General features: G+C 43.8%; 1 protein-coding gene across 1 annotated transcript in view; it reads right to left on the reverse strand.

Annotated features, from left to right (window-relative positions):
* Positions 1-20,427, reverse strand: part of GRIN3A (glutamate ionotropic receptor NMDA type subunit 3A) — a 469,012-nt gene that overhangs the window by 117,903 nt on the left and 330,682 nt on the right. The gene's annotated exons all lie outside the window — the stretch shown is intronic.

Consider the following 20,427-nt stretch of genomic DNA (forward strand, 5'->3'; position numbering starts at 1 on the left):
GTTAACCATTTTATTAACAGAAAAAAAATAATCCGCCGTAATCCATCGAATCCGCAGTAATCCTCTGCATACACAGATCAGAAACAAGAAGAAAAAAACACAAAAAATTGGTTATGACATTTTTGGCGCTGTCTGCTCATGATGCAATGTCTACCCAAACAGGGAGCCACCAATTGGTGCAAAACTACAACTCCCAGCATGCCCAGACAGCCTTTGGCTGTCTGGGCATGCTGGGAGTTGTAGTTTAACAACAGCTGGAGTCTCCCTGTCTGGGTAGACACTACCAGAAGGGTCTGTTCACATTATACAAAACGGACAATGTGAACAGAGCTTCAGATTAACTAGCCTTGTTCCCTTCTGTAGCTCCGCCCCCAAATGATGTCATCACTAGGGGCGGAGCTACACGGACCTGCCTGATCCTCGAGGGAAGTAAGCGGACTTTGTCTTCTGTATACACTATATACAGCTACCTATAGATAGCTGTATATAGTGTATACCGCCCAAAGGGTTAACCTACACTGTCCAGCAGTGTAAGTCAACTTACAGTCAGCGAACAGCTCAGCAAGGGGTTAAGTGAGCCAGCAATGTGTATACTGTATACACATTGCAGGCTCACTGTAAGTTCTTGCTGGGCAGTAGATATGCAATGTATACCTACGGCTCAGCATCAGCTGTTCTCCGGGCTCTGTAGCCCTGAGAACAGCTGATCCCGACATTCACATAAGGACGATCGCAGCGGGTGTCAGGAGAAGTGACATCCGCTGGGATCTGTCCCTTACTGCAGGTACTAATACTTCCAACATCACACCTCTGCGGAAAATATGAATATGTGTATATATACGTCAGTGCAGCGGACCATAGAAGAGCTGCCGCCGCATCTATACATTATACCAGAGGATCGCAAGGGACCCCGGCAATCTGTCAATTAGTACAGGTAACTACTACTCCCATCATGGAACAATGTGTTCCATGCTGGGAGTAGTAGTACTACCTAAAAAAAATTAAAAATACATTAAAAATACGCACACACTACATTTTTATTATTGTCAGCTAAATTTTTTGTGCTTTACCCGATCACATAAATTGATCCCTGTTTAAAAATTTATAAACATTTCATAATAAAAAAGATACATTTCGTTAGATACAATCTTTTCCATCACTACTGTATCTTTTTTATAATTTTTTTGTTATTAGAATGAATTCTTTACATTCGTTTACGGATAACAAATGCATTGGTTATTTTACTATTCGTATGATCGTGGCTATTCGGGAACGTTCAAAATATGTTTTCGTGCATTCGGATTGGTCCGAATGCCCGAAAACGGTAACATTCGTTAAATTAGACATTCGTGCCGAACCGAATTGCACATGTCTAATTCCAATCGGGTTTTATACCAAGGGTCTAAGAGTGTGATGATCCAGTACTACCAAGTACAGGGTGGGCCATTTATATGGATAAACCTTAATAAAACGGGAAGGGTTGGTGATATTAACTTCCTGTTTGTGGCACATTAGTATATGTGAGGGGGGAAACTTTTCAAGATGGGTGGTGACCATGGCGGCAATTTTGAAGTCGGCCATTTTGAATCCAACTTTTGTTTTTTCAATAGGAAGAGGGTCATGTGACACATCAAATTTATTGGGAATTTCACAAGAAAAACAATAATATGCTTGGTTTTAACATAACTTTATTCTTTCATGAGTCATTTACAAGTTTCTGACCACTTATTAAATGTGTTCAATGTGCTGCCCATTGTGTTGGATTATCAATGCAACCCTCTTCTCCCACTCTTCACACACTGATAGCAACACCGCAGGAGAAATGCTAGCACAGGCTTCCAGTATCCGTAGTTTCAGGTGCTGCAGAATGGGCAAAACAAAAATTGGAACAGGACCCTCAGTTTACGCAGAAGATTTTGTTCAGTGATGATGCAAACTTTTATGTGAATGGTGAAGTTAACAAACAAAACCACCGCCATTGGTCTGACACTAACCCACATTGGATAGATCCCTCCAAGACTGTTGGAACACAAAAATTGATGGTATGGTGTGGTATATTGGGTACAAAGATAGTGGGGCCATTCTTCATCAATGGAAACCTCAAAGCCACTGGATATGCAAAGTTGCTACATGATGATGTGTTTCCCTCTTTATGCACTGAAGCTGGCACGTTCCCTGAGTTTTTCCAGCAAGATGGTGCACCACCACATTATGGGTGTCAGGTCCGAGCATTCCTACATGAACAGTTTCCTGGAAAGTGGATTGGTCTTCGTGGGCCAGTTGAATGGCCCCCAAGGTCTCCAGATCTGACACCTTAGACTTTTATCTTTGGGATCATCTGAAGGCAATTGTCTATGCTGTGAAGATACGAGATGTACAGCACCTGAAACTACCGATACTGGAAGCCTGTGCTAGCATTTCTCCTGCGGTGTTGCTATCAGTGTGTGAAGAGTGGGAGAAGAGGGTTGCATTGACAATCCAACACAATGGGCAGCACACATTTTATAAGTGGTCAGAAACGTGTAAATAACTCATGAAAGAATAAAGTTACGTTAAAACCAAGCACATCATTGTTTTTCTTGGGAAATTCCCAATAAGTTTGATGTGTCACATGACCCTCTTCCTGTTGAAAAAACAAAAGTTGGATTCAAAATGGCCGACTTCAAAATGGCCGCCATGGTCACCACCCATCTTGAAAAGTTTCCCCCCTCACATATACTAATGTGCCACAAACAGGAAGTTAATATCACCAATTATTCCCATTTTATTAAGGTGTATCCATATAAATCGCCCACCCTGTAGAGTTGAGCAAACTTCCAGCACATTGGCTCAGAGTGATTACTCTAGTCTGCATAAACTAGTTCAGCTTTCCAAGTGCTCTGGTGGCCGGGAAAAGGTGGATACAGTCCTAGGAGACCTAAGACTTTTCCAGGCCACCAGAGCACTTGGAAAGCTGAACTAATTCATGCAGACAAAAGTAATCAATGGCCGAGCCGCCAGGTTTGTTACTAGCAAAATTACTGCTGCCACTTCGCGATTTTGTTAATATTCAGAATATAGTGCTATATATTCATAAATACGAACATTCATTTTTTTTTTCACATGCAGATTTTTATGCAAATTTTTATGCATATTTTCGTGGACATAGGACGAATAATCGTCAATATATTCGTAAAATATCGCAAATTCCAATATGGCCCCTGCTGCTCATCACTAATCCTCCTCAGATCCAACTTCCTTATTCAACTGCTCCTCAAATAGAACAATCCAGCTCAAATGCAACACATGATTGTATAAAATGGGAATGTTTTTTTTTTGGCAAAATAATGGTGACTAGTTATATGTCACCTGGGGTAGGCACACCTTTTTAGTTTCCTAATGGCCTTGGAGTTAACAACTTGATATGGTAGCACCTACACCACCAGCTGGCCAGTTGTGAATGCTTGTGATAAGGACAAGACAGCGAATATGCCGCCTGTGGACGAGGCCTAGATGCTAGCCAGATGAAAGGGATTTGGAGGAGCACTAGAAGCAGGGGCAATGCTTTCTTCACATGATGGGGCATATCAACTGTCCCACGCAACCTTGTGATGCCACTCCATGTGTCTACATAGCGACGTAGCTCCTATACTTGTTCCCTGGCCATGGCTTACTTTATGTTATAAAGATGGCACTGTGCCTCATTTCTTCACCTGGTAAGGTAGAAAAGAATTTCCACATGGCAAAATACTGACAAGTACACCACCATCTGACTGTGCCTCTCCTCTTAAAGTTTTTTTCTCAAGCTTCGCCATCATCTGCTCTTGAGCTGATCAGATCAGCATGCCCTACTTCGGCTACTATCTTCTTCACTCACAGAATCACTACCCTTCTGCTCTGAACATGTCAACTCCCCCTCACATGGTTCCCACATCCTCATGGTCCCCGCCACTCATCTCAGCATGTCTCACCTTCTGATGTCTGATCATGGGCTACTTTCTCCCCTTCAGCATATCCACCTTAATGCCTTACAATATCACCACCACTGGGCTTGGCTCGCTCTTATACAATCTTGACACAACTATAATGGAACAAGCAAAACTAATATGTGTATACGTGTCCTTCAATCTAGTCCTGGGTTCCTGTCATATTAGTTGAGTTCAATCTACTTCTTATTTCACTGATTCAGATAAACTATCAATGGAAAAAGTGTCCTATAACTTGTATTTAGAGGAATGTAAAACTACAACTAGATACAAGATTTAGTTTCATGAAATGACAATAGTACAGAAATATATGATAACACTTTACAGGGGTACTCTACTGGAAAAAAAAAAAAATTTTAAATCAACTGGTGCCAGAAAGTTAAACAGATTTGTAAATTACTTCTATTAAAACATCTTAATCCTTCCAGTAATTATCAGCTGCTGTTATGATCCACAGGAAGTTCTTTTCTTTTTGAATTTCCTTTCTGCCTGACCACAGTGCTCTCTATTGACACCTCTGTCCATTTAAGGAACTGTCCAGAGCATGATGGGGATTTGCTCCTACTCTGGACAGTTCATAAAATGGACAGAGGTGTCAGCAGAGAGCACTGTGGTCAGGCAGAAAGGAAATTCAAAAAGAAAAGAACTTCCTGTGGATTATAACAGCAACTGATAAGTACTGAAAGGATTAACATTTTCTAATAGAAGTAATTTACAAATCTGATTTACTTTCTGGCACCAGTTTATTTAAAAAAATAAATAAAATTTTTTTTTCAAGTGGAGTAATAGGAATAATTAAGGATAATAGGAAATGAACTGGAAATGTTGCCGTGTGTGATATATAACCTTTGTCTGTGACCTGACTGCCAGTGCAGGAGGTTGTGTGTAGAAACAGGTGCTTCATGCTGCCTTTTTATTAATGGCACATCATCAATCCCTAAAACCTCATTCCCTTAACGGGTCATTATCAGGCGTCTCAGCAGTTTGGTCTGAGCTCTTAGTAGGGTTATGGTCTAGTGTATTTATCAGGATTAGCTCCAGAGATGATTCTGTGCTGAGATGTCTGCATAATTATCTAAGCCAAGGTGAGAGGAATTTGTGAGACAAAAAGGCTAAGAGAAAGAAATCCATACAGCATTACCAGATCTCAGGAGTTGTATGTGCACGTGTGCTCTTATTCTTTTGTCAGATGTGTGATATGGAAGTTGAATTTTTAGGAAACTTCACTAATATGAACCATAATTGTTTTCTGTACCATTTTGGGGTATATATACCTATGTATTACTTTTATTAACTCTTTCTGGGGAGAAAGGAAAATAACAGCAGTTCCGCCATAGTTTTGAGCATTTTTATATCTTGGTCATACACAGTGCTGTATAAATAATATAGTACCATTTATTCTGTGGGTCAGTACAATTATAGTAATACCACACTGAGGCTGTTTTTAGCCAAAACCAGAAGTGTATTCATGTGGTAGGAGAAGTATAAGTCTTTCCTTCATATTTCCCATTCCTTTTGACGACACTTGTGGTTTTGGCCAAAAACTGCAGTGACAGTTCTCCAAAAAACGTGGCCTCAATGTGGTATTAACATAAATGTACTGGTCCACGGAAACCCAGTCTTTTAGACTTTTTCTAGACAGTTTTTCTACTATTGGACAATACAAACCCTTTTTTGATATTGGTGGAGCTGTGTTAAAACTTGATTTTTGTGCGACAATTTATATACATATATATATATATAAATATATATATACACACACACACACAAGTAAAGAATAATGAATATGCATATGATGGGCTGTCATAGTGCACATATGCACATACAAGATGGAGTCAGGGAAGCTCGGTATGCCCTCTCACACTTCAATTGCGCACTAAACCTAATTCCTATTATAGCTGCATGAGCAAAATCTTAACACCACATGGACCAATTTAAAAAGAAGTACCTCATTTTACCTCCTTTGGATAGGGGATAAGAGGTTTTTCGGTGGAGTACTCCTCTAATGTAGAGGACATAATTGTATGTCCTGATATGTTACGTATCAGGACATCAAGACTAATATTTATATCCAATGTCCTTAAAGGGGTACTCTACCCCTAAACATCTTATCCCCTATCAAAAGGATAGAGGATAAGATGTCTGATTGCGGAGAGGAGGGGGGGAGGGCAGGCTGGGAAACACCATGATCTCCGGGCTGGCACTGCGGCATTCTGAACACAGAAGCTTGGAGCTTCCGTGTTTGTGATGTCATGTCACGCCCCCTCTGTTCATGTCTATGGGAGAAGCGTGACAGATAGTACATTACACCTCCTGCCATAGGCAGTCACGCCTCCTGCCATAGACATGAATTGAGGAGAGTGTTGTAGCTGTGGTCACCCGTCATCCAGCATTGAGCAGAGTTTGCTCCATGCACCGGATGACAAGGGTGCCGCGCCGGAGATCACAAGGGGTCCCAGCGCTCTGACCCCCCCCCTGATGAGACATCTTATCACCTATACTTTGTCACCTATACTTTATCACCTATATTTTTAGAAGCTAAGTACCCTTTTGAGGGTTTAATAACATGTTAATATTATATTATTTATTGAAACAGTGATGCCAGTATAAGTACTTTTTTCCTAGTCATAAAGCATATATTTTTGGTAAAATTGTGATTTTTGGTAAATAAAATTTTTATCAAAAAACGTTACCACTGTTTTTGTATTTTCTTTACAATATTAATTTGTCCCTAAAAGGAACTTCCTGATGTAGTCCTCTGCTTACACAAAACACAGTACTACTAACAGACAAGGATGTGAGATCCATTGTTAGGCCTCCAATTTATATATTGCTGCTAGAGCAAAGGTTCAAGATGACTGGACTGTAGTTACCTGATGCTGGTTTAGTAGTATGCAGATTCTTTCCGCCATCAGTGAGGACTTGTGAGTCTCTGATCTCCTGTGCCCAAACTGGGCTGCAGCATGAACGTTAACCCCTCAAACTGCAGCTGGTATTTTGCTATGAGTTACATTCCCATTTTCATAGCTAGTTTCTTAAACTACCTGACTGTTTTTTTTTTTTAACTTTTTCTATGTAATTTTAATGTTGGTGATCTACTACACTGTGCTTACTGCTATGCTACCCTATTCATTTGGTCACGGAGGCTCTCGCGGGGAGGCTATCCAGACCACTATTCTGATGTCCTGCTCACACTATATATTGCTTGTGGTCAGGACCTGATAAGCTTAGTGTGAACCCTACCTAATAACACCAAATCTAACTAAGCGGCTTGTGTTGTGCCATAACCACTGCAAAGGAAATATGCCTTTAAGTGTGCATACCCTAGTAGCAGTGAAGTGAAAAGGGGAGGGTTGGCGGGTGAACCTTCTGCTGACGTCAGAGTGGGAGGGCCGGTGCCCGCATAATATGCAAGCACAAGCCCCTCCCACAAACACAGGCTAATGTAATTAGCCTTAACACTTGTGGTCAGGACCTGATAAGCTTAGTGTGAACCCTACCTAATAACACCAACCATAACTAAACGGCTTGTGTTGTGCCATAACCGCTGCAAAGGGAATATGCCTTTAACCTCTTAAGGACCCAGCCCTTTTACACCTTAGGACCCGACCATTTTTTTAACATCTGACCACTGTCACTTTAAACATTAATAACTCTGGAATGCTTTTAGTTATCATTCTCATTCAGAGATTGTTTTTTCGTGACATATTCTACTTTAACATAGTGGTAAAATTTTTTTGTAACTTGCATCCTTTCTTGGTGAAAAATCCCCAAATTTTATGAAAAATTTGAAAATTTAGAATTTTTCTAACTTTGAAGCTCTCTGCTTGTAAGGAAAATGTATATTCAAAATATTTTTTATTTTTTTTCACATATATGATATGTCTACTTTGTGTTTGCATCATAAAATTGACAAGTTTTTACTTTTGGAAGATACCAGAGGGCTTCAAAGTTTAGCAGCAATTTTCAAATTTTTCACAAAATTTCCAAACTCACTATTTTTCAGGGACCAGTACAGGTTTGAAGTGGATTTGAAGGGTCTTCATCTTAGAAATACCCCACAAATGACCCCATTATAAAAACTGCACCCCCCAAAGTATTCAAAATGATATTCGGTCAGCCTTTTAACCCTTTAGGTGTTTCACAGGAATAGCAGGAAAGTGAAGGAGAAAATTCACAATCTTCATTTTTTACACTCGCATGTTCTTGTAGACCCAATTTTTGAATTTTTACGAGAGGTAAAAGGAGAAAATGTATACTTATATTTGTAGCCCAATTGCTCTCGAGTAAGCAGATACCTCATATGTCTATGTAAAGTGTTCGGCTGGCGCAGTAGAGGGCTCAGAACCGAAGGAGCGACAAGGGGATTTTGGAGAGTACGTTTTTCTGAAATGGTTTTTGGGGGGCATGTTGCATTAAGGAAGCCCCTATGGTGCCAGAACAGCAAACAAAAAAACACATGCCATACCATTTTGGAAACAAGACCCCTTGAGGAACGTAACAAGGAATTAAGTGAGCCTTAATACCCCACATGTGTTTCACGACTTTTGCATATGTAAAAAAATAAAATACAATTTCACTAAAATGTGTGTTTCCCCCCCCCCCAAATTTCACATTTTTTGCAAGGGTTAATAGCAGAAAATACCCCCCCAAAATGTGTAACCCCATCTCTTCTGAGTGACTACGGGCGAACTACAATGCTCAGAAGAGAAGGAGTCATATTTGGCTTTTTGAGACCAAATTTTGCTCGGGGGCATGTCATATTTAGGAAGCCCCTATGGTGCCAGGAGAGAAAAAAAAAAACACATGGCATACCATTTTGGAAACTAGACCCCTTGAGGAACGTAACAAGGCATAAAGTGAGCCTTAATATCCCACAGGGGTTTCACGACTTTTGCATACGTAAAAAAAAAAAAGAAGAAATTTCACTAAAATTTGTGTTTCCCCCCCAAATGTCACATTTTTGCAAGGGTTAATAGAAAAAAATACCCCCCAAAATTTGAAACCCCATCTCTTCTGAGTATGGAGGTACCCCATAAGTTGACCTGAAGTGCACTACGGGCGAACTACAATGCTCAGAAGAGAAGGAGTCATATTTGGCTTTTTGAGAGCAAATTTTGCTCGGGGGGCATGTCGCATTTAGGAAGCCCCTATTGGGCCAGAACAGCAAAAAAAAAACCACATGGCATACCATTTTGGAAACTAGACCCCTTGAGGAATGTAACAAGGGGTACAGTGAGCATTTACCCCCACTGGTGTCTGTCAGATCTTTGGAACAGTGGGTTGTACGAAATTTTTAATTTGCACAGCCCACTGTTCCAAAGATCTGTCAGACACCAGTGGGGTGTAAATTCTCACTGCACCCCTCATTACATTCTGTGAGGGGTGTAGTTTCCGAAATGGGGGTCACATGTGGGTTTTTTTTTTTTTTGCGTTTGTCAAAACCGCTGTAACAATCAGCCACCCCTGTGAAAATAACCTCAAATGTACATGGCGCACTCTCCCTTCTGGGCCTTGTTGTGCGCCCCAGAGCACTTTGCGCCCACATATGGGGTATCTCCGTAGTCGGGAGAAATTGCATTACAAATTTTGGGGGGCTTTTTTCCCTTTTACCTCTTGTCCAAATGAAAAGTATAGGGCAACACCAGCATGTTAGTGTAAACATTTTTTTTTTTACACTAACATGCTGGTGTAGACCCCAACTTCACATTTTCATAAGGGGTGAAAGGAGAAAAAGCCCCCCAAAATGTGTTAGGCAATTACTCCCCAGTACGGCGATACCCCATATGTGGCCCTAAACTGTTGCCTTGAAATACGACAGGGCTCCAAAGTGAGAGCGCCATGCGCATTTGAGGCCTGAATTAGGGATTTGCATAGGGATGGACATAGGGATATTCTACGCCAGTGATTCCCAAACAGGGTGCCTCCAGCTGTTTTTCATTTTTATTGGGGAGGGGGGCTGTGTAGGGGTAGGTGAATATGTAGTGTTTTTTACTTTTTATTTTATTTTGTGTTAGTGTAGTGTAGTGTAGTGTAGTGTTTTTAGGGTACAGTCAAATGGGCGGGGGGTTACAGCGAGTTTCCCGCTGCGAGTTTGAGCTGCCGCGCAAAATTTACTGCATCGCAAACTTGCAGCCTGATACTCACTGTAAGCCCCTGCCCATGTGAATGTACCCTGTACATTCACAGGGGGGGGGGGGGTCTCCAGCTGTTGCAAAACTACAACTCCTAGCATGCACAGTCTGTCAGTGCATGCTGGTAGTTATAGTTTTGCAACAGCTGGAGGCACACGGGTTGGGAAACACTGAGTTAGGAAACAGACAATGTTTCCCAACCAGTGTGTCTCTAGTTGTTGCAAAACCACTACTCCCAAACATTCTCAGGCATGCTGGAAGTAGTAGTTCGGCAACATCTTTAGAGCCAGATGTTGCCGAACTACAACTCCCAGCATGCTTGGAGTTGTAGTTTTGCAACACCTGGAGGACTACAGTTTGCAGACCACTAATACAGTGGTTCCCAATCTGTGCCCTTCCAGATGTTGCAAAACTACAGCTCCCAGTATGCCAAAACTGTCCAGGCATGCTGGGAGTTGTAGTTCTGCAACATCTGAAGGGCCAGATGTTACAGAACTACAACTCCCAGCATGCCTGGACAGTAAGAGCATGCTGAAGATGTGTAGTTTTGCAACATCTGGAAGGGCACAGTGGTCCCAAAACTGCGGACCTCCAGATGTTGCAAGACTGCAACTCCCAGCATGCCCAGACGCCAAGGGCTGTCTGGGCATGCTGGGAGTTGTAGTATACAGGGTCCCAATACAGCAATGCATGTCGCTTTACGGCGACGTGCATTGTTGTTAAGGGCCCGACCGCGGCTGAAGATCCACTCACCTGTCGCTGCCCTCTTCATCGCCGGGATCCGGGTCTTCAGGGACGAGGTAAGTACCAGGGCCGGGCCCCAGCACTCCCCCGTCCTCCCGCTGCGTCCTCCGGTCTTCCTCCCGTCCTCTCCGGACTTCAAGGGGCCGGGAGGAAGTAACCGCCGCCCCCCCCCCCCCCCCCCTGCGATTGGTCGGTTAACTAACCGAAGAATCGCAGGGGATCGGAGGAGGTGGAAGGCTCCTCGCTCCTATACTTTAGCATGGTCCTGGCTGTCTGTGACAGCCGGGATCATGCAAAATTACCGGGTGGTCGGGTCCCAGAGACCCGATCAGCCCGGTATCGCCGCAGATCGCAAGGGCGATTTCCTACATGGCCCCCCTCGGCGTTTGCCCTGGATGCCTGCTGAAGCATTTCAGCAGGCATACGGTTCCGATCTCTGCCCGGCGCGCGGCAGAGACCGGAAAACGCCAGGGCGTATGGATACGCCCTGGGTCCTTAAGGCCTAGGGTGTGAGGGCGTATCCATACGCCCTGGGTCCTTAAGAGGTTAAGGGAGCAAAAATCACAGACAACTGTAAACATTTTACAGGAATTTTATTTAACCATTCACAAAACTAAATGTTCAAAAGTTTCAGACATTTTTTTTTGAGGATTAAGTATGTATTGATTAAAACAAGAAGATCTCCAGTGCCCAAGTTTTCTAATCGAATCTAACGTGGGCTGGAACTTTGTGTTTAGAAGCCGTGGTTGCGGCACCCATTTGGAAAGAACACCCAGAGATGCTGGCTGGGTTCAAACCTAAATTAGAGACCAAAATGCGAACGTGCTTGATGAATTGAGATGTGGATAATGCTGCTGTGGGAAAAGGTAACAAAGGATCGTTAGGCTCCTTGCTTTTAGAGCTGTAGACAGATCACATAGCACCCGTACAAGACACCAAGCATGGGTAGTAGGGAAATAACTAATCAACATGGGGGCACCCATTTGAGATGTCTTGGTAACTGGGAGAGAAAGAACAAAATGATCAGAGCACCAAGAGAGTTGGTTGCGCTTAATGTAACTGGCCTTACTGTTAGCAGAGGTGAATTTCCCAACCCGAAGGAATCCGTAAAAGCCAAGATAAACAGCTGCTTTCAATATTAAACTACATAAATAACCAAACAGATTCCCTGTAAGCATGTCAGATAAGTCCCTGAAAACCTGCCCAGAGATAGGTTGTCTAACCGTAACCTTGCTTTGGTTCTGTTTTAACACCCCTCATAAAGCTGCTTTTGTGCTCAGGCTCCATACATGTACTAGTGACAGGAAAGATTGCCTAAATACCTATACAAGATCTTACCCTAGCATAGCGGTCTGAGTTGTGCCCTATCCGCGTAATGAGGGCACGCCTATAGAGGGCATGCCCCATAGTGAAGCAATAAAATAAGGGAGGGTTGGGAGGGTTCCACAAACGACACGTGCTCCGCCCCTGTAGCAGAGGGGAGAGTTATATACACACGCCCCCACCTGTTCCCAATAAGCCCCACCTGGAAGTACAGGGAGTGATAATTACTTCAGCCCCTCGCACAAACACAGCCCTGCGGGCTCTACACTTGTGCTCAGGCTCCATACATGTACTAGTGACAGGAAAGATTGCCTAAATACCTATACAAGATCTTACCCTAGCATAGCGGTCTGAGTTGTGCCATAACCGCGTAATGAGGGCACGCCTATAGATGGCAAAAAGCAACCATGCTAGGATAAATACAATTCCTGAAATAACACATCCTACAGCCAGCATCAATCTTCACATACCCGAAGTAGACTATTCCTTGTTTACTGAAAGAGTAGCCTCAACCAACTAGAGGTGGTAACCATACCTTGGAAACTGGTAGTAACGTCCATCTGTAAAGAAACAACCTGAGAATGATAACACTCCCTGCCAAATATACTAACTGAAATATACCTATTACCATCCCTACTTGTGACATTACTTCAAATGGACACGGAAAGGCTAACTTCATGGTAGGTCTGACAAGCACCAATCCCCTGCTTATTTAAGAGGCAAAAACTAAACTGACTGGTAAATGACAAGAAATACCCATCTACCTGATAGACCATGTGGGTCATGTCGTCTGACAAGGTTCACGAAGGCACCTTACCTGATTGAGACTGTAACAACAGACATGCCTAAATAGCCTGAACATGCCACATCCCGATACATACTGAATGCAACCATGAACTCGGAGAAGTTGAGTTTCCTGCCAAGTCTAGCATCCCTGCTTTTGAACATCACTGTCACTTCCCCACAAGACACCATCTTGGTGTCATTGACATCATGGGATGCTATCAGCAGAGAGGCCAGGTTTATGTCCTTGCCCTCTATGACCTCTTTGTGTATGCTGGCCGGGACGTAGGATTCAGGGGCCACGCTTAAGTCCTCAAAAGCCGTACCTGGGACGAGAGCCCTTGACGTGGACGCCACGGGTGCCAGGGGGTTGGATGACCTCCTCCTGGACCGGTGGTAAGGGGACCGCGGTATCGGCAGCAGCCCTGTCCCTTTCCAATGACTCAAGTCTGTCCTGAAACCCAGTCAATGACAGCACAGAGCTCATCATCTGGAGTAACTGCCCGGACTGTGAGCCATCTCCAGTCCCGGGTTCCGTGGCTACACTGGGGCCTGCCAGAGGATTCTCCAACAAAAGTCTGTGCAGCTCAGCTTTCCTGGCGGTTGCTGCAAAAGGTACTCCCCTCTTGCACAACTCCTCCATGATCCTAGGGATCGTCCACACTCGATAAGAAGAGACACTGCCTCTGTCCGAAGCCCTGTCCAGAGTCTCCGGAATCGACATAGCCTCCTTAATATCGGATGCATTGGACATGCTGGCTGGCAACCTGGAACTGCCTCCCCAACTTCAACAGCAACGTCACCAAGAGCTAAGCCCTGAAGAGAAACAAAAACGCTCATATAAAAATCACTCACTGATGAAAGGACATGTGTGATGAAAACATCTCCCATCGGAGTGAAAGGCCTCTGCGTGACTGAATATGTGTGCTGTATCCAGCCTGTGCGGTTGGGGAAGTGATTTATATGATATATTATATGCCAGACTATATATATATATATATATATATATATATATATATATATATATATTTTAGCACTATTTTTAACCTATAGTCGATATTCCTCTGAAGACGTGTCAGTAACAATATGGGTAAACGATTTGCCCCCGAAGACGTGTCGGGTATGATGGGCTAGTCATTTATGCTATCACTACGTATGTCGGTATTGCTCTGAAGACGTGTCAGTAACAATACAAAAAATGATCTGCCCCCCCAAAGACGTGTCGGGTATGATGGGCTGATCACTTATACTACCGCTATCCCAATTGATATTGCTCTGGAAGACGTGTCAGTAACAATATGAAAAAGGCGAGTTGCCACCCAAAGACGTGTCAGGTATGACGGGCTCCCCACTTATGCTACTGCTATTTGAGTTCGTACTGAATGAAAAAGTACTTAAGGTGAAGAGGCACAGCAGGATGCCGCTCCTGTATGCCTGAACGAACCAACCACTGTGGAGTCGGGACTGCTGTGAGCCGATCTAAGGTGGGATTTTTGTGTGTGCAAGCAGGATGCCGCTCCTGTATACATGAATGAACCAGCGACTGTGGAGTCGGGACTGCTGTGAGCCGACCTAAGGTGGGGTTTTGTGTGTGCAAGCAGGATGCCGCTCCTGTATACATGAATGAACCAACCACTGTGGAGTTGGGACTGCTGTGAGCCGACCTAAGGTGGGGTTTTTTGTGTGTGTAATCAGGATGCCGCTCCTGTATGCCTGAATGAACCAACCACTTTGGAGTCGGGACTGCTGTGAGCCGACCTAAGGTGGGGTTTTTGTGTGTGCAAGCAGGATGCCGCTCCTGTATACATGAATGAACCAACCACTGTTAAGACGGGACTGCTGTGAGCCGACCTAAGGTGGGGTTTTGTGTGTGCAAGCAGGATGCCGGTCCTGTATACATGAATGAACCAAAGACTGTGGAGTTGGGACTGCTGTGAGCTGACCTAAGGTGTTTTTTTTTTGTGTGTGTAAGCAGGATGCCGCTCCTGTCTGCCTGAATGAACCAACCACTGTGGAGTCGGGACTGCTGTGAGCCGACCTAAGGTGGGGTTTTTTGTGTGTGTAAGCAGGATGCCGCTCCTGTCTGCCTGAAATGAACCAACCATTGTGGAGTCGGGACTGCTGTGAGCCGACCTAAGGTGGGGTTTTGTGTGTGTAAGCAGGATGCCGCTCTTGTGTGCCTGAAGTGAAACGACCACTGTGGAGTCGGGACTGCTGTGAGCCAATCTGAGGTGGGGGTTTGTGTGTGCCAGCAGGTGAGGACTGCCGTATGTGTAAAATATAAGTATATTTATTATCATTGTTTTTTTTTTTCCCATTTTTTTTTTTTTTTTTACACACACCTGTAACTGGCAAGACACTGATGATGTATAGGGTTGGACTGAGATGTCAGCACGCCCGCCCACCGGCATCATGTGATACCCTGAGTCACCTGCACACATGACCACCGGTGCCGGGATGACGTTACAGACTGCGCAGCGGCGTGCATGGTGCTTTGGATACCGGTGCAGCCGCCGATCAGTGACGTGGACCTGCAAACGTGACCGAAGGTAGGCGGGCTGTGAGGGGAATATCGCCACCAGGGGTGACACCGTGGCCACCAGGTGAAACAACGGCCGGTGGCGGAGCGAACCGCCGGCCAAGACAAACATAATGAGTGAGGATACCACGGCGGGTAAATATTTAAAAAGTGAAGAAAACGACCAGGCCGTTACCTCGCATTAGCTGGACTTACCTGTACTGGCAACTTCTAACTTTGTATAACCACCGAAAACGCGACTTCTCTCCCTCCTAGCGTATGAGCTCACAGCAGTGCTTCTGTAAAGAGAACACTGCAAACGCAACACACGCCCAGAAGAGGGGGATTGTGGACCTTTTATAGTCCTCCGTCCCACAAACCCAGTGTTGCAGACTGATTACATGTGGTATGACGCTATGAGGTATGAGTACTATAAGCAGTATAATGCTGTAAACATGCTATGAGCCCGTGGCCACAACCGCACGAAACAATGAATGCGGTGAACATGTGAACAATTTAAGAACCGTGAGCGTGTGACCATTATAACTATATAAGATGCTCTACTCGTGTGCACCTTGTACCAGTAATGCGTGTATGCCCATTATAACCCAAGCGTATGAACCGTATGGATACCATGATCGTGCAAATAACAAGTATTACACTGTGTCTAATATGATTTAATTAGATGTTGCCTATGTTATCTCTACAGAGCATTGCACCCTACTGTTTACCGTATGCTATATTGAAACAAGACACTCTGCAGAGCATTGCACCACCACACACAGCATATGCTACCCTGCAACGAGATCCTCTGCAGAGTATTGCACCACACCAAACACAGTACGTGCCACCCTGTGTTGCAACAAGACCCTTTGCAGAGCACTGCACCACACTGCACATGCTAACTGTAACAACCCTCTGCAGAGCATTGCACTATACCCCATATAATATGTTATATTGAAACCATCCCAGCTGCAGAGCATTGCACTAACTGTATAAAGTTTGTTTGGAATGAGACCATCTGCAGAGTATTGCACTATACTGTATATTGTATATATTATATTGTAACGAGACCATCTGCAGAGCATTGCACCATAACTGTATATCATGTATACTATATTGTAACGAGACCATCTGTAGAGCATTGAACCACAACTGTACATCATGTATACTATATTGTAACGAGACCATCTGCAGAGCGCTGCGCCATAACTGTATATCATGTATACTATATTGTAACAAGACCATCTGCAGAGCGCTGCACCATAACTGTATATCACGTATACTATATTGTAACGAGACCTGTAGAGCATTGCGCCATAACCATATATCATGTATACTATATTGTAACGAGACCATCTGCAGAGCGCTGCACTATACTGTTATACAGTACATGCTATATTGTTATGAGACCCTTTGCAGAGCATTACACTGTACCGTATACTGCAAGGGCACCTTATACCCCGCAGAGCACTGCAGCACACAGCAAAAGTTATATTGAAACGACTCTTTGCAGAGCATTGCACCACACTGAATACAGCAAACATATTGAAACAACCCTCCGCAGAGCATTGCACTATACTTTAGGTTAACGATAGCAGACAAGTCGACAGGACCACCTAACGAGCGGCCATACAGAGAACTGGGCAGCTGCCGCAACCTGTCCCGAGGGCATAGACAATTGTAGCTGTGCGGGTGGCGGGCGGTCCACATGCCACCATGAGGCAGCTAACGGGTTGCACGAGATGCTGAGGCTGTGCCACCCCCAGCACTGATTTAACTCACCTGCTTGCTGCCTGGACCCCACTACTGCTGCGGGCAGAGCCAACCAGAACCATACCTGCCCTATATTACCTTATAATCAGAGTGAGACACAGCATCCCCAGATAAGACAGCCAGCGGAGCTGCCAGGATGCCGCGTCTGCACCCCCCCCAAGCCAGACTCATGAACAGCGAGGCCTCGGCACCGTGAGCAGCAGCTCTGACGATTTTGCGGGAGATTCAAACACCAGACACAGGAAGCAGAGATTCCACAAACGACACGTGCTCCGCCCCTGTAGGAGAGGGGAGAGTTATATACACACGCCCCTACCTGTTCCCAATAAGCCCCACCTGGAAGTGCAGGGAGCGATAATTACTTCCGCCCCTATCACAAACACAGCCCTGTGGGCTCTACACTTATCACATTAACTGAACAGATAGAAATTCTGCTAGGATGTTCCAACACCAAGAAATGCTGGATACTAGCCAAGTAGGATTTATTTTGTATTGTATTAAGTATTGTATGAAAATTTAAGTTCTGTGTGGCAAAAGCCAATGAAAGTAAGTACATATTCAATCAATTCCATATCACCTGGCGGGTGAGTATGCTGAAATCTTAAGAACGTGTTCCAGGCCGTGTTGTAAATTCTAGAGGTGTTGGTCGATAATGATGCAGAGACAAGCTTATGGCGGTTTAAGGATGGTGAATTAATCCATGATTAATGAGGTGTACGGGGGAACTGTGACCCCTATGCAATCGACTTCCGGCATGACCTGGAAAAACAGTGGAAAATTTTGCAGTGAAAGAGCATCTGCAGCAATATTAACCATGCCTCTAATATGTGAGCAAATGTAACGAAAATTATGGTGTAAGGAAAGTTGTACTAATTTCCTAGCAAAAGACATTACATGACTAGACTTAGATCTGCCTTTGGTAAGTATGTCTATTGTCACCTTATTGTCAGAGAGGAAGGTGACCTGGTATTAGACCACTGATTGCCCCAGACTTGGGCTTCAGCGACCAATGGATAAATTTCAAATAATGTGGTAGTTGTGTCAAATGCAGGAATTTGTCTGACAGCTTCCGGCCAACTGTCTGCTAGCCGGTGAGAACCAAATATAGCCGCAAAGCCAACACTAGACAAAACATCACAAAATACTATAGGGGACTGGCTATCTGCTACTGGAATGAAGAAAGAAATGCTGTTCCAGGTATTAAGAAACTCTTGACACATGACTAAGCCTGCCATGGCATTGTGATCTAAGTGAATTTGGCTGCCCTGCTGCTGGGTTGTTGGGAGAAGCTCTAACAAACGGGAAATAAAAGAACAACCTTGAGGGATAATTCGCATGGCTAAGTTCAACATACCCAACAAGGATTGTAGCTCTTTCTTGGTGACAATGTGGGATTTGGAGAAATTGGAAATTACTTCCTTAATTCTACAAAGCTTTTTTTCCAGTAATTTGGCTATCATGTGCAGTGAATCCAGGACTATACTAAAGAAGGTAAGACTGGTACCTTCTACTTTGTTAGCTGACATTGAGACCCCCATCTGAGAAAAAACTCAATAACGTGGACAGATCAGAAGGAGGTCTGTTAGGACCCTCAATTAGCAGGTGTCTAGCTGCCTAGCTTGTATAACGACCCTGAAACCCTTCTGGAACTGGATGTGAAAGGTGGGAGTTGTCTGGATTGACCAGCCTCAGAGGGAGTGTTGACACTATTACACCAGTCTGCCATTTGGGATATCAACTGGCAGAGGGAACAAGTTGGTGCTTTTAGGCCAACAAAGGGCCTACAGAAGATCTCTGTGTCTATGTTCACCCAGTTAGTAATAAATTGAAACTGAAACAAGGCTGCTGCCGCTTTTGCTGAAAAGGAACAGTGATAATCATAAAAGGCTGACCCACCGTGTTAATGTGCTAAATCATGTGCCCTGAGGGGCTATCGTGGGAAGCAGCTGGAAGTGTAGGGACTACTACTGTAGAAGCAATATTCCTGGTTTCTACCAATTCCAGGCAAGTCTGTATGTTAGAGATAGTCGCAGTCAAATTGTTTAGCATAAAATGCAGCTGCGTAAGTGATGTCTGTATAGTCAGATTAGAGATGTCATCTTGACTAGTACCAGCAGTTTCAGACACCAGTAGCTAATGTGTGCCTCAAAAGTCTGACACCGACAGCCTGCCCGAGATGTGATGTATAGTGCGCAGAGCCCTTGTGAAGACCTGCAAATGAGACAGAACCATCATGACAAATTTGTACCATGCCTGCTTACCAGAAGTGTCAGATGGGCCGAAAGGAAAAGAACCAGATGATACTGATAACTTTTAATGCAGTATGGAGGTGAACGCGAAGACCAAGCTGCCCCTGAACTGAAATATAATTAAACATATATGAACAGAGTTGAAACGTTGAGCAAATTATTGAGTCCCAAAGGCGTGACAGGACTAAAAAAGACATGACCCCAATATGCATGCTTACCGCTGGTGCCAACAAGCTGTATAGGGGATAGGGGATAAGATGTGTAAGCACCGGAGTACCCCTTTAACACATATCTGTTAAACGGCTGTTATGGTACTTAATTTTACTAGTATGAACATTAATGGTCTCAATCCCTTAAGGACCAACCCATTTTTTACCTCTTTGACCAGGCTCTTTTTTTTTTTTATTTGACATGTATCTCTTTAAATGATAATAAATGTAGAACACTTTTTCTGAGCAGAGAGATTATGAGATCGTTTTTTCTTGACATATTGTACTTTATATAACTGGTGCATTTTGTTGACACATGAAGCATTTTTGTGAAAAACTTCAAAATATTGTGAAAAACCGGAAAATTTCTGTCGTTTTTTTATTTTTATTTTTTATGGTGTACACTGTGTGGTAAAAGTGATGTTATATTTATTCTGTGGGTCAGTACGATTATGGTGATACCCATTTTTTTTTTTAAAACATAGTTTATTCACGAATCCAGAACATGTACAAAGCATATATGACAAAAGGTGCATTGTAAACAGTCAGAATAGTGAACAACAATACATTGTCAGGATAATAGATCAGAGAGTATCGTCTAGATCCATTTTCGTAATACGGAGGATTACCTCCAAAATATAGGAAATAATAAGCAACAACTGTGAAACCAAACCTCAAATCTCCCAAGGAAAGCTGCACCACCCCCACCCAGAGTATAGTGTCGTG

Source organism: Hyla sarda, chromosome 1 (assembly GCF_029499605.1).
Source record: "Hyla sarda isolate aHylSar1 chromosome 1, aHylSar1.hap1, whole genome shotgun sequence".
NCBI classification, from domain to species: domain Eukaryota; kingdom Metazoa; phylum Chordata; class Amphibia; order Anura; family Hylidae; genus Hyla; species Hyla sarda.